The following is a 16,330-nucleotide window of genomic DNA, read 5'->3' on the forward strand; positions in this document are numbered from 1 at the left end:
GATTTGCTGGATATTTATTGCACCCTCGCATTTTTCTTGTGATAAATTCTAGCAGGTAAAACCTGTCAAAACCAATCAAAAGACAAAATGTGTGGAGTTTTGTGCTTTCAATATGGATTCTGCATGCTATGCCTCATTATTAAGTTGAAAACTCAGAATAGGAGGTATTCACACCACTAGGTAAATGCCTTACTCTGGAGTTATGGTATTTACCACATGGGCTAAATACCTCACCCTATGCCCCCAGCTGGTAATGAGGACATACATGAATACTCCAGACACTTAGGGGCAGATTTATGGAAAGTGGCACTGCACCATGTGCAGCGCCACTTTCTCTGCGCCCCTTAGCGCCCCCCACAGCCACCATGTGTGCGCCGTATTTAAAATACGGCGCTCCGTAACGCAGGGTAGGGGGCAATAATGTCATTCAATGTGACACTATTGATGTTCTTTGCAGGAGTAGAGACAAACTGTTGGCGCAGCTCCTGCAGAGTACATAGGTGCCCATTCTAAAGGATGGAAGCCCCCTTTTAACGCCTTCTCTGAGTGGGCATTAAAAGTGCCGTAAAAAATGGCACAAGGAAGGCTCATAGATTTCCTTGCGCCATTTTTTAAGTCCCCCGTAACGGGAGAACGCCCCCTTTGCATACATTAAGCCTGGCACAAGCATAATGTAGCGCAGAGGGTTACAGAGTGGCGCAATGAACGCATTGCGCCACTCTGTAAATACGGTGCAGGGATTTCGGCCTCATTGGGCCAAATTAACATAAACACTAATGACGTTAATGTTGCGCAAGGTGGTGCTGGGGGGATTATAAATATGCCTCTTATTTTTAGAAACAAACTACAGCATGCAAATGGTGCAGATTTTGCATTGCATATATCTCTCTATTTGACGATTGAGATACAATTAGTAAATTTACACAATGCCTAGACATAAATCTATACACATACATACATATTTACTATTCACTGAAGAACCGGGTTCAGCATGCTACAACGTTTGTTGCTGTGGCTCAATTGAGTGTAATAGGGTGCAACTACAGTAGTGACTATGTTGGCATTTGGGTGCTGTGTGTACTTAACTACTCATTCACAAAGATCACTTGAACAATGCGTGAACTTACACCTCGGATGTTTCTGTTTTAGAAATATGTTTGGTGATTGGCATCCGTGAAATAAAAGAGCATATAATTAAAGGTCATTTGTAAAGGAGGCTGCACGGAGAATCAAGGTATGTCTGTTACTTGAAAAACTATTTTTGTTTGTTTGTTTATGTTTGTTTAACTATGTTTCATCACCAGATGCTCGGGAGCCCCCTGTGATGTGGGGAAGTACAGAGGGGCATATTTACATCCCCCTAGCGCCACTAGAGCATCACTTTTAGAGACACTCAGGTGGCGCTGTGCACTGCAGCATATTTACAAGGTGACGCTAAGCCACTTTTTTACGGCTTAACGCCGCCTGGTAAATATGGGTCTGTCCAATGCACTTTTCCGCAGCAGAGGGGAGAGCAATGGGTGTTGCTGGGGGCATTGCACTGCAAAATCCATTAAGGCTTTGTTACATAGCATGATATTGCGAAGTTTTACCTGGGGAGGGCATATGTCTATTGATCCCCGCCATCATGTAAGTGTCAAGCCAGTACTCTGGAGCCTGCTGAAGCAAGGAAAATAAACATTGTGACAATGTACTGCCATTTTACCAAGAACCACAAATGCCAGCTACTGCCATAAACTCATCGAATTGCCAAGTAACTCCAATTCAAGCATTGACTTTGTATTGTGAATTAGAGGTGGGTGACCCACTAAACGCTTGAACCAGACACATTACTGTAGCTCAGCTCAAGGTTTTCTTGAGCCCACAATGAGCCAAGCTTTGTATGGCTTCTTCCTGTCATTCACCTTCTAACCCATGCTACAAAAATCAACAGGATGTAAAACAGGAGAAAGAAAGAGAAACCTATAGGCTGAATTCTATAATGTGAAACCAAAAACCCTGGGATTAATCCCAGCATCCATACTTAAACAAATTGTGTGATCCAAGGCAGATATTGAATTTCACTGAGGCCTCCAATTTCTTCACTATCCCAAGTGACAGCACCTTCAAAATCGTGATTTCAGGAAGTGCGCTGTACAAATCCCCTTAAGTTTGATTTAATAGACTGTAATGTTGCTCCAACTATAAAGAGAATATATGCCACATAGAGGGCACCCATGGCAACCTACTTGGCTCTTAGTTTACTAATGGCATTGTCAAGGCAAGAAGATTTCTAAGTTCCTGTTTAAAACTACCAATTTTAACAAATGCTTCTCAATGCTGTGTTACAATTTAATGTATTAAGGTAAAACGCTTCCCCATATGTTAAATAAAATACACTTTTTTGAATTTTCAAGAGACTTTCTCATATTTATACAGGATGTTTTGTCGTAGTTCGACTCTTGCTCTAGGCAAGACTGCTAGTTTAGGGATGACAGCACTTTTGTTTGTAGGCGACTAGGCCAATCCTACAAGTCGCAACTGTCGGCCCAACCCTCCCGGCTGACAAGCAGCACCTCACCAAAACATAAATAGTAAAAGGTGATTTCTGGCAGCCTTAACGCATGGACTTAAGAGTGCGACATTTCAAGGAAGTGGTGGTTAAACAGAGATTACCCTTTTCTCACCTGAGCAACAAGTGTTAGTCACACACAGGCAATGAAGGAGATGCAGTAAAGTTTTCAATAGGTTTTATTAACAAGACTGCAATCTACTGTAAATTGCATGGGGTGCAATAATTAGGATTTTGAACAATGCAAGAAACAGAATTCTAAAAATGAGAGTCATTAATATAAAGACCCCCACCAGCTTGCAATAACATGAGATGTGAAATAGGCCCTAATGCCCTAGCATGATGAACCTAATCTCAAACCTAAAGAGAGCTAGGTGTTTAAAACCTAATCTTCCAGTACCATGTCCATGTGAAGTGCACCCCAACCCTCGTTACCTTGGAATGAGGTCTCTAGATCATTCTCCTTGGGGACATAAAGGCTGGGTCTGCATCAAGGCGACGTGTAACATAGATAGCATTGATGGCATCTAGTAGGAATCCCTCTGATAACCTTGTCTGTGTGAGATGTATTTATACAGATCTTGTAGGACCCCTGACCCAGGTATGTTCCCAAACAGTAGATAAGAAGGCATGCTTGGGGTGGCAATTACATAAGCAATTCCCTCCAAAAGTACATTATGTTCCTGTCACACGCAATTGGGAAAGAACATGATGTGAATACCTAAGTATACCACTTGTCTTTGACGCTGATAGTGATGCCTTCACAGAGTGGCACTAATAACTTGAAACCAAAACATCTTCCTAACTAGAAACATAGCAGCCATCTTGGAAGAAATAATTACATAAATGCACTAAAACAGAACAGGCTAAGCAGGTTAAAAGTCACTAGGTGACGGGGGCACAGGCCTGCAAGCCAGAAAGCTAAGCTAGCTCCTGGATCCCAATAAAACCAAATAGGATCCACTACAGTTTGTTACATGGTGTACGCGTCAAATGTTTTCCTGGCTTGGCGAGCCAATCCAGACTCTTGGCTCAGCTCTAGCGTGACTCTTCCTGTTAATATGTTGGCTCTCCCACCTCTAGTATTAATGCAGCAATTTCTATGCCCTGGGGCCAGAACTCTATTCAGAAATTGTGTTTAAATGCCCAGCTGGGGTATACACAACCTATAATTGTGGTCCCTTAAGTGTATGGGTTGGACCTGGCCCTTTTTGCAGTGTCATCCTCAAACTTTTTGCCTCCTTCCTCCTATTTTTTCTGACCAGTTTCTGTTGTCTTTAGGACTTTGGGCACTTTACCACTGCTAACCAGTGCTAAAGTGCATATGTTCTCTATCTAAAATGTATTGGTGTTTGCTTTATCCATGACTGACATATTTTATTTACTAGTAAGTCCCTGGTATAGTGACCAGGGTATGTAAAGCAAATGCTACCAGTGGGCCTGCAGCACTGATTGTGCCACCCACATAAGTAGCTCTGTAAACATGTCTAAGACCTGCCATTGCAGTGTCTGTGTGCCCAGTCTTGCACTGCAAATTCGACCTAGAACGTGTACCCACTTGCCAGGCCCAAACTTCCCTTTTACTAAATCTAAGTCACCCCTAAGGTAGGCCCTAGGTATCCCCATGGGCAAGTTGCAGTGTATTTACGAGGTAGGACATATACTGGTGTGTTTTACATGTTCTGATAGTGAAACACTGCCAAATTTGGTTTTCACTATTGCAAGACCTATCTCTCCCATAGGTTAAATTAGGGACTGCCTTTAAATGTCTTTAAGTAAGTTTCTCATTGGGAGCAGATAGAGACTTGGAGTTTGGGGTCTCTGAACTCACAATTTAAAAATACATTGTTTGGTAGAGTTGGTTTTTAGACTGTCTGTTTGAAAATGCAACTTTTAGAAAGTGGCATTTTCTTGCTTAACCATTCTGTGCCTCTGCCTGCTTGTGGAATCCACGTCTTGGTCACATTGACAGTTGGGCTGTTTGTGAATTCCCTCTTGACAGTGATACAAAGGGAGCTGAGGTGTGTCCTGCATATCCCGATGAGTCTCCTGGGCTAGAGTGGGGAGGGAGGAGCTGACACTTACACCTGAAAGGGCTGTTCCTGCCTTCACACATTGCAGTCTCCAACCCCCTGTTGTGTGTCTGGGTCCAGGCCTAGACAAAGCAGGATCTTGTGAACACCAGAGACTTTCCTTTGAAGTTTGCCTACTTCAAAGGCAGAAATGAGTATAAGTAGTGGACCCAAAATCCCAGACTTTTACAACACTTCTTGATCAAGAGGAACCTCTGCCAAGGAGAACAGCTGAAGCACTGGAGAAGGAGTACTGCCCCTTTGCTATGTGTGATTTGCTGGGTTGGCCTGCAGTTGCTGCTTCTGCCTTAGAGGACAAAAACTGGACTTTGCTGTGTATCTTGCTTGTGAAGTTTCTCCAAGGGCTTGGACTGAGCTTGCCTCCTGTTAAAAAATCTTATGGACACCAAAGACTTCACCTGCCAACACCTGGGTCCCCTTGCTTAGACCTCCTGACTTTTTAAGTGGTGCCACATCTAATCCCTGGGGCCCTGGAAGGATAAGCTGGCAGAACCAGAGAGAAAAGCCACGCACCAGAGCTGAGCGGCACAAAAATCAATGCAGGGCTTGCACCGTGGCTAAACAATCTCCACCTCAGCGCAGATTCATCATTGCTGTGTGTCTGGATTTTCCACGCATCATTCCTGGGTGTCAAAATCTTCAACATCACTGCACTGACCCGAGACTGCTGGTCTGGAAATCAATGAATTGCTTACCTGGAAGAGAAAGAATTGACGCACGGCCTAACTTGCAAACAAGGAATCAACGCATCGCTTGCTTTTTCTGATGCACGCTCGCCCGTGCAGCTTTATTTTTCAAGCATATCAAGTACTATGTGCTAAAACAACGCATCCATTGATTTCTATGGATTAAGACTCTTTTTACTTTAAAAATTAATATGCTTGCTTGTATATGTTGGATTTTGATCTTGTTTGACTGGTTTGATTTAGATAAATATTGGCTATTTTTCTAAACTGGTGTGGAGTCCTTTTGTGATGCTTTCACTGTGGTACTGTGTGTGTTGGTACAAATACTTTATACATTGCCTCTGAGATAAGCCTGGCTGCTTGTGCCAAGCTGCCAAGGGGGTGAACAGGGGTTATCCTAGGTGTGTATCTCCCTACCCTGACTAGAGTCCAACACCAAAAACTGGGAAATTCTCTGAAACAAATTGAAAGAGAATTAGGGTTGGCAGTTTGTAATATTCGTTACAGCACAAAGCCCAAAAAGATAGGAAATTCACAAGTTATGGCAATTTATGTATGCATGTAAGTACCTACATATGTGTGTATGTGGTATATGTATAGTGCAAATCTAATCAAAAGACACAGGGGACCGAAGGTAAAACGTTCACTGTTGCTCCTACCACCACAGTCTTCACTCAGCCTTATCTCGTACCCCCAACATGAAACTTCATTCTAAACATACAGTGCAACAGTACATACTGTACACTATGACACTTATATAGCTGTGATGAACAGACATGCATCTACATTTATAGTCAGTCTCTCATTCAGTGTTATTTCCACCTCCCACAGTTGTTGGTAATTAGGTGATACTTTAACATTAGTTGTCACCCACACTGTCTTTGCTCAACCTTAACTCCCACTGCTGTAGCCATATCTGATTTGTTATGCTCTACCTTGTGCACTGTGATATTTCATGTGTGGGAGCATGTTCGATGTTGGGAACATGCACACACTCCTACATATATATCTAAACAGCTCTCACAATATGTGGATAACCAGATGGATGGATGGACGGGTGGTTTGGTATGTGGATGGATGGATGGATAAGTGGGTGGATTGGTATGTGGGTGGATGGAAGGGTGGATGGGTGGACGGGTGGGTTGGTATAAGGATGGACGGATGGACAGGTGTATTGGTATGTGGACGGATGGATGAATGAATAGATGGATAATCAACCGTCTTCTGGGCTTCTGACACCATTCTCTCACATTCCGATGCTTATAACTTGTGAAATAGTCGCTATATTTTATTCATTATCCCGTCTGCTGTTTCTTGTTTCAGGCCCTTAGAGTGCAGTCCCTGAATGTGTGCAAGCTGTCCGTGACTATATTTGGTCTTTACAGCATCATTCAATCCACCGGCTGCATCTATTATATGTTTTCAGAGCTCCGGTTCACTTTGCAATGGAAAAATGATTATATGTCAGTCAGTTGATAGAGAAATTGAAGTAAATGATTCCAGTGAATGTTTATAGGTTCGACCCTCCGCTGGTTATTATTGTTCAATGTGCTTTGTGGTCCAGGGTCAATAAAAAGTAGATGAAAAGAAAATGGAGCATGTAGCGTGGGTAAAGGGTGAGGGCAGCGGACTGGACCAGAAGGAGTGAATGTGTGCGAGAGAAATGAGAATATCCCCTTAGCAATATATGAAAGGTAAAATATGTGACATACATAGCGTCAACTATATGACAATTTAAGAAACATGGCTAAACGGAAGAAAAAATCACTGGGCAGGAAAATATATTTCTGTGATGTACATGTAGAAATATGTGTCCATAAATGGTGACCAGAGAATATGCTGATGCAGCTAAACCCAAATATCACTCTGTACTTCAGGAACTTTTAAGGTGCTCAAAACAAAGAGGAGGGTGGCCACACTATTACTCCTCATGTTTAGGATTGACTCAAATGTAAAACAAATGGCCTTTTGATTGCTTAAAAGATTGTATGTAGAGTTTTTTCAGACCTTTTCTAAGTTCAGGTTCTTTATTCTCAACTTGAACAAGAACTAGCTAAGACTTGTTTCATCCAGCATCATCACCTGGCCTTCATCAGGGCTATAAAATATACATAATACACTGAACATAGGCCCAGATTTATATTTTTTGCTGCAAAACTGCACAAACGCAGTTTTGCAGCAAAAAGTATAGCGCCAGCTTGCACCATTCCACAGCGATAGCCGGGCACCATATTAAATGAATGGCGCAAGCCAGGGCTAAACTTAGGCTAGCGTCTTAAAAAAAGATGCTAGCCTGGTGGGGTTGGCGGTAGGGAATGAGGGGGTTGTGTGTCAGAAAATGACCCTAGTCTGGTTAGAGGCAAAAACAAACGCCTCTAACCAGACTAGCGACATTTCCTGGCGCACAACCACCAAAAACATGACTCCTGTCTTAGGAAAGACAGTAGTCATGCCCACCACCTCCATGGCCAGAACAGGGGACAAGTGTCCCCAGGGCATGGCCATTGCACCCTGTGCCATGCCAGGGGCCCAAGCAAGGGCCCCCGATGCCACTTTAAAGAGAAAATACTTACTGATACTTACCCTACTTAACTGGGATGGGGTCCCCATCATCTGGTGTCCCTCTGGTGTGGGTGGGGGTGTTTCTGAAGCTTGGGGAGGACACCTGTGAACTCATTCCATGGTGTTTAACCTTGGAAATGGATCCACAGGTCCCCTAATGCTTGGTCCTACTCAGGCATTAAATAATGGTGCAAAGCAAGCTTTAGCCCCTCCTCCCACCTGTACATAATTTTAGCACGGGGATGAATATGGGACTATGGGGATAGCACCATTTTTTAGATGGGAACATCTACCTTGCATCTCATTGACGCAAGGTAGTTACACACATCCAATAAACGGTGCAAACACCTATAATTTGACATTAGACGCGAATAAATGTCAAGATATAAATATGGAGTTATGTTTGCGCCAAATTTGCGTAAAAAAATGATGCAAATTCGGCGCAACAGAAGTATAAATATGGGCCATAATGTTTTCATACCACTCAGTTACTATCACTGAACCCATAGTCAACTAGACCTGTGACTCATACCAAGACTTTACAATAGCCACATTTGTCACCAGTGTGGCCCTTCAGAGTTACCCTAAATCAAGAGAAACTACCAATGCACGTTCAACTTATGCAAACCATCATCACTGGAAGACTTATTACATGTTCGCAGCCCGCTTGTTCCATGAGATTATGCAAAGTGTCTAGTTAAAAATTCAAGAAAAAGGCAGAAACTCACTAGATGAGGGTTGATCTGTATGAAAATCATAATCACCATCACAAGTGTATCACTAACATCTAAGTAACATTATGTTTGGCATTAGGTGTGAGTATTTGATTTTAATATAAAATTGATTGGTGAACCCACCAAGAAGTAAACAACAAGAACATTATAAAAAATGTGTCAATTGTCTATTAATGAACATTAATTTCCGAATATCATCACAGTCGTAAATAAATAGAAATACTACAAGAAAATTGCACTCCAAATGAAAGTTACTATAGACATTTGATTAAAACCATAAAGCATCATGTAGGTAGTGTTCGTGTAAGTCGTCTCACTAAACAAAAAGTGGTACCACACCTTGGAAAGTCATTATCGAGTGACTTTACCACCTACCCGCAAGACCACGAAAACTACAAGATAAAAGTGAGAAAAGAGCCTGGCACATACTGTCAAAAGTAGATGGCACTAATCACATGCTGACTGTACCAGCCGTTTAGTGTTCCTGCTACCCAAAAACATCAGATCTTGTAGCATTTTCAGTTATTAACCAGTGTGAACATATTTTGAAGTTTATACTGACCAAGACAGATTTGCTTTCAGAAATGGGATTCCAGAGCTAGGTTGCAGGCAGTGCTGGATTTGTTAAAAATCATGTATACACGAGGCCAGGTTTTTTGTTTCGAGGCTTCTGCTAGTGCTGTTGCATATCAGAGTTTGCAAATACCAAGCCTTCCATGATTCCAACTCATGCCTCTTTCTTCCACCTTCCTAAACCTCTAGGTTTTACCTCACTATGTCAGGTTCTTTTTCATCCCAGCTTTCACACTCTGACACTGATTTCCTATCTTCATCTTCCTCCTAATGTCCACATTTTCTGCCCTTCTGTTCCTCAAGATCAAAATCTGAGGATGAAAAATATGGTTTCCGAAGAAAGTGCCAGTACCCACCACCTGCAGCCTCCGGCGCAAATTAATCACCGGTTGCAGGGACCAAGCGTGTAAAGAGGGAAGACAAGTGAGTGATAGAATACATGAGCTCTGTATTCATTTTCATCTGTGTCTTGTGCAGTAGAGGAATGCACTCCTCGTGTTGCTAAGATTGTGTGATTGTGCTGAGGCAAAGACAGGGCTTCATTTGTAAATAAACACGTGCCGGTGACCAAAGCCCTCCTCTTAAACTCGTGGCTACTGCAATTAAATGCATGAACACGGAATACTGAGGCGGCGTAATACTGAAACCATCTCGGGCCTCTTCAATCCATATAAAGCCCCTCCCTGGCTCTTCAGCTCACTATAGCAGCTTTCTCCCTTTGTGACGCTTTTTCGTTTTTCTCTTCCTCCGTCTTTCCCATGTGTGTCTTTTGCTTGCAGCAAATGCTTGAGGCAGAAGAATAAGCCCCGGCCCGTAAAATAAATGCAAGTGCTCAGCACCGGAAACAACAAGCGCAAATTAAGCACTGGGCAAAGAGTGGAATAAGGCAGTGTGGGAGGCAGCCACACTGTGGACTTGCCCATCCTTCTAGGCAGGGCAAAGTCTGCAGGTCTTGGTTGACTTTAAATGGCAGAGGAGCAGCCGGCCGGAATGCACTATATAACAGGCAGCCATGAAAGATGCTCTCTCCAGCCATTCAGAAGTGTGTAGACGGCCTGTCCTCCCCTGTGGAAGCTCTTAAATAATTGAATCTATATCGAGCGCCCGGATACTTACACGCAGGGGGGAAGAAGCGGTCTTCGGTTTTACAAGTTCTTTAACTGGAGCGTTTTGAAATGAAATGTGTTATAAAAGAGCTCCGGAAGCATCGGAGGACCGCGTGGAGGGGTGAGGAGTGTTTTAGTCCAGATCTGCCTGCATGTTGTTCAAAGGGAACTAAAAAACATGCACCAGCCTGAATAATTAGAAACCATCCTGTATTCTGGCGGGGCTCGCAATGAGTGAGTGGTTAGAGTTAAAAGGAAAAGCGTTCTTCCTTCCAGTGCCCTAGTGGCAAAAGGCAAGACGACGTTGTCCGCTCCACCCCTGCTAAAGGCGGTGGCATCTTCCGACTAACATGCCTCTAAGGCCATGGCTGGCTTCAGATCTAGTGGGGCCCGATACAACAATGTTTGTTTGACCCCCCCAGTGACCACCTCTGCCACGGATTCCCCCATTACCACCCTTTAACAGTGGCCCTCAAGTCTCCATAACCACTCTTTCTCAGATGCATTTAATTCATTCTATAACACCACTCAGTTGGGTGCCATAGCACTTTACACCCCACCCGCAGTGCATTGAGACAATTAGTCCTATGGAAATCAGTGTATATGAAATGTTACATAAGACAGAGGACAAGTTGTAGGAGTCAGATGGCATTCATATTGCTAGGCAGTCTAGAGTGCTTGGTCTGGAGAAGCACAAACTCAGAATTTAAACTGTTACAGGGTGGCTGGGTGGGCTTTCATTAATAATAAGAACTCATTTCTTCTTAAATTAACCCTTTTTGCAACATTAGGATAATGAAAGACTGGGCAAAAAATCACAACGCTCCAATCTTTACTTTGCAGTTTGCATGCATCTGTTTGATGATAGTTAATAGCTCACTGTTCTATATCAAGATTTTAACTTAGAAACTGCAGGTAACAAAATGACCTTTCTGACAAAAGCAATAAGCCAATTATCTATTTACATGATGTGCACTTTCAGATCTGCATGGTTCACGTTCTTTGAAGCAGGCATATTAACCCTCTGAGTTACCTTATGATGAGTCAAACCTTCCACTAGACAAATCTCATCTCTCTCCAGGAAGAACATTAATCACCGTAGTTACCTTGACATTTTTATTGTTGCCTGAACATTGCTGGAGGCAAGGAACAGCTGTACTAAACTTATTATACAAGGGTAGGGACAGGGAGATTGCTGGTCCAGTGCACGGTCTCCCAAATAAACCTGTTATATGTATATAGGTGCACTGTTCCAAAAAGACAAAAAACTTAATAGTTATATTGGAAAGCAAGGGCGAGGTTGTGATTAATTTCAGGAGAGCCCTCAAGCACCCAATAGGGTGACAGGTTTCATCATTGGGCTAACTCCTCGTCAGACCGGTGCTGCAATGTCTAATGGGCCACCCAAAAATCAGGGTGGCACTCAACCGTTGGGCAATCGCCAAAAGGAGGTCTGGAACGAAAACTGACTGAAAAAGAAGAGTAAGTGAGAGAAGGAGAGTAAGAGAGAAGACTAAAATTAGCTCTGAACCTAAACCATCATTTTAATGAGTCAGAGACAAGGTAGAGGCCAAGATTAAAAAGTAAAAATGGGGAGTGTTGATGGGAATAATGTCCCACTACACTCTATTACAAAGGAAAGGTAGTATGCCTAATCCTGTCTAATGGTCAACATGTTTCGCGTCTTTTCTTGGTCACTAAGTGATCCCGTGACGCTTCTTCAGGACCCGGAAAAAATAAACTACTTCTCCTATTCAACAAGAATTATCAAGTACTAGAAAGTCACTTACAAATGGAAGACACAGTTTGTCAGAGTCAGTTGGTCAAACGGTCACCCTGCATAGAATCGAAAAACAGGTAACAATTAGTGCCAGCGTGTAAACAGGCATAGAACAAGATGCAATCCCCGTGAAAAGCTCCCCCAACGTGTCGTAAGTGAAAATGAATAAAGGCTTACCATCTTATATTAGAGATTAGGCTTCCTAGGTCTGCGCAAGCATCAACCAAGGAGATAGTGCTAAGTAAAAACAATATAACATGTAATAGCCCACTAAAACAATCTGTACACAGTGATAAGTCATATGGGAGGTGTCCGAAACACCACATGAAGAGAGTCACTTAATTCAGAGGTTGAATGGATTAGCATATGATGGTCAAACTTAGCCCTCATCAACTGATTATTAAAAAAAGTAAATAATTCTTAACAAGATATAATCTCAACCAAAATTGCAGGTATTGAAGCAAAGGGGCAGATGCCCACAACTCTGTGGCTAAAGGAGAGTCCTCTCCTAACAGAAAAACTGCAAAGTAATGGTCCAATTCTAATGTACAATAAACCGGTCAACTACCAAAAACATATTGGTTCCTAGCCAAAAGTCAAGGCTCCGGAACGGTGTTGCCGTATATTTAAAGAAAAATCAAAACTCAAAATAAACATAAAAATAAACGGGGCGGAAAACGAAGCTCCTGCAGCCCCGCGCTTACTTGCTCAATCCTTGGAGTCGCGGGAAACCTACCCCGCGTCGCGCACCTGAAGACGTTAGGAAGGTGCCACGGAGAGGTTTAAATGTGTTTAACGTAGACGCTCAAAGCGCGTCTACTCCCGGAAGCAAACAGCCGATTGCTCCGGATAATAGAAATAGAAAGAGGACCCTGTTTCCGAGCCGTCGGCCATCTTGGAATAGGCGGAAACATTAGAGTCCATTCAATACAGAGGCACTGCAACAGAGGAAGGTCCCTTGTACGGACTGAGCAGCCATCTTAGACTTCAGTGGGTGAAACCACAGCATAATGTACTGGCCATTAACAAGTATTTAAAGCCAATGCAAGAAGGTCAATCAAGTCAAGGTAACAATAAAATCAAAGGTGGAAAAATCAACTAAATATGCAATAATACTCCTTATGACAAAATGAGAAGTATATATAATATAATGAAAACTGGTAGAGTGGGCACAAATGACCAGTAGTGTCATAATGGTAGTCATCTAATTAGAAAAGATTGTATCTGAAAAAAGTCAGCAAAACAAAGCTCAATGAAAGTGCATTCATCAAAAGGTATATAATCACACTTATCTTGTGGACTCCCAATCAACTGATGTTCAGAAGATAATTATGATGCTGGGTAGTGTGAGACATAAATATACCTATCAAGTCATCATAATGGACCCCTCCCACATGCTAAGGTGTTAGAGAATTCCAAGGAATATCATCATTTAGCCCTTCCTTATGGGTCTTGAGTCGAAAGACCCATCTTTGTTCAATTTTGAATAGAAAGTTCGGATCGTTACTGTCGTGTCTCGGTACCTGTAATACAATCCACCACATATCATCAGGGCCATGTTTAGCTTCTAGAAAATGTGAGCTAAGCTTTGTAGTGATGCGGGAGCATCTAATATTGCTCCGGTGTTCATTAATACGTAGTTTTACCGGGCGAGTAGTCATCCCAATATATTTCAAGTCACACGGACATGAGATCAAATATATACATTGACGCGTATTACAATTAGTGTATTTATTCAAATACCATGTCCCGAAGTGATCAAGATCTATGCTGTCTATGCGTTTAGTGAGAGGACAAATGTTACAAGAGCCACATGGATAATGTCCTTTAACCGGGGGCAAGTTCCACAAAGTGGTTTGTTTATGTGAATCACTGGATAGGCGAGGGCGGGTATGGATAATAAGATCTCGTATATTGGCAGATCTTTTAAAGGCAAACAAGGGTCTTGGAATATGAGTTCCGCCACTCTGTAGGATATTCCAATGTTTGTTAATAAGTTTCTTGATGGAGTTGGACAGTGGAGTAAACGTGGAAACACATGTCAGTCGTTTCTCTGATTCTCTAGGCACTGGTGTCAATAGAGCATCTCTGTGGTTATTGCGTGCTCTTTTATAGGCAGGATTAATGATCTTTTTAGGATAATGTCGATTGCTGAGTTTCTGTTTCAGATCACGGGACTGAATGTCAAAAGTTTGGATTGAGCTACAGTTACGACGTAACCTGAGAAATTGACCAAAAGGAAGGTTGTCCCGCAAGGCTTTCGGATGATGGCTATCATACAAAAGCAAACTGTTGCGGTCAGTGCTTTTGCGGAAGGTATTGGTGATGAGTTTGCCGTTGTCTATCTTGATCACAAGGTCCAGAAAAGAGACTTGTGTCAGGGACGAGTGGGCAGTAAATCTCAAAAATGGGTCTAAGGTGTTGACCCAGGCCGTAAAATTGTCTATTTCTTCAAATGGACCATTCCAAATAATGAGTCCTATTCCAAGATGGCTGACGGCTCGGAAACAGGGTCCTCTTTGTATTTCTGTTATCCGGAGCAATCGGCTGTTTGCTTCCGGGAGTAGACGCGCTTTGAGCATCTACGTTCAACACATTTAAACCTCTCCGCAGCACCTTCCTAACGTCTTCAGGTGCGCGACGTGGGGTAGGTTTCCAGCGACTCCAAGGATTGAGCAAGTAAGCACGGGGCTGCGGGAGCTTCGTTTTCCGCCCCCGTTTATTTTTATGTTTATTTTGAGTTTTGAGTTTTCTTTAAATATACGGCAACACCGTTCCGGAGCCTCGACTTTTGGCTAGGAACCAATATGTTTTTGGTAGTTGACCGGTTTATTGTACATTAGAATTGGACCATTATTTTGCAGTTTTTCTGTTAGGAGAGGACTCTCCTTTAGCCACAGAGTTGTGGGCATCTTCCCCTTTGCTTCAATACCTGCAATTTTGGTTGAGATTATATCTTGTTAAGAATTATTTACTTTTTTTAATAATCGGTTGATGAGGGCTAAGTTTGACCATCATATGCTAATCCATTCAACCTCTGAATTAAGTGACTCTCTTCATTTGGTGTTTCGGACACCTCCCATATGACTTATCACTGTGTACAGATTGTTTTAGTGTGCTATTACATGTTATATTGTTTTTACTTAGCACTATCTCATTGGTTGATGCTTGCGCAGACCTAGGAAGCCTAATCTCTAATATGGGATGGTAAGCCTTTATTCATTTTCACTTACGACACGTTGGGGGTGCTTTTCACTGTGATTGCATCTTGTTCTATGCCTGTTTACACGCTGGCACTAATTGTTACCTGTTTTTCGATTCTATGCAGGGCGACCGTTTGACCAACTGACTCTGACAAACTGTGTCTTCCATTTGTAAGTGACTTTCTAGCACTTGATAATTCTTGTTGAATAGGAGAAGTAGTTTTTTTTTTCCGGGTCCTGAAGAAGCGTCACGGGATCACTTAGTGACCAAGAAAAGACGCGAAACATGTTGACCATTAGACAGGATTAGGCATACTACCTTTCCTTTGTAATAGAGTGTAGTGGGACATTATTCCCATCAACACTCCCCATTTTTACTTTTTAATCTTGGCCTCTACCTTGTCTCTGACTCATTAAAATGATGGTTTAGGTTCAGAGCTAATTTTAGTCTTCTCTCCTACTCTCCTTCTCTCACTTACTCTTCTTTTTCAGTCAGTTTTCGTTCCAGACCTCCTTTTGGCGATTGGCCAACCGTTGAGTGCCACCCTGATTTTTGGGTGGCCCGCCAGACATTGCAGCACCGGTCTGACGAGGAGTTAGCCCAATGATGAAATCTGTCACCCTATTGGGTGCTTGAGGGCTCTCCTGAAATTAATCACAACCTCGCCCTTGCTTTCCAATATAACTATTAGGTTTTTTGTTTTTTTGGAACAGTGCACCTATATACATATAACAGGCAAGGAACAGCAGCAGCAGGTGCTTTTAAAGCCATAATATACTTGTAAACATGGCACGCCGACTCAAAAACAATGCCCGGTGTGGTGTCACCGGTTGTACTGCCCTAGAGCCCGCCCTGTTTATGGCTTTCTACCTGACAAACAAGAAAGACTTTGTAGGTTCAGAGGTCACGGTCTTAGTCCTGTTGATGATTTTCTGTGTGATTCTTGGCACCTTCAAGCTATTAGACTGTTCCTATGGAAATGTTTCCATTCTCACCCCAAAGTAGAGTTTCCTATAAGAAAATCTGAATGCTTGCAAGACA

At 42.6% G+C, this 16,330-nt stretch overlaps 1 protein-coding gene across 2 annotated transcripts in view; it reads right to left on the reverse strand.

Moving 5' to 3' along the window:
- OPRL1 (opioid related nociceptin receptor 1) overlaps positions 1-16,330 on the reverse strand; it is a 192,284-nt gene that overhangs the window by 43,040 nt on the left and 132,914 nt on the right. The window contains exon 3 of one of the 2 annotated variants that reach the window (XM_069243226.1): positions 1,593-1,659. The exons of the other annotated variant lie outside the window; for it this stretch is intronic. The gene's annotated coding sequence lies outside the window, so the exon portion shown is untranslated. The remainder of the gene's footprint in view (positions 1-1,592; positions 1,660-16,330) is intronic. 2 annotated transcript variants of the gene reach the window in all.

This window comes from Pleurodeles waltl, chromosome 7 (assembly GCF_031143425.1).
Source record: "Pleurodeles waltl isolate 20211129_DDA chromosome 7, aPleWal1.hap1.20221129, whole genome shotgun sequence".
NCBI lineage: Eukaryota > Metazoa > Chordata > Amphibia > Caudata > Salamandridae > Pleurodeles > Pleurodeles waltl.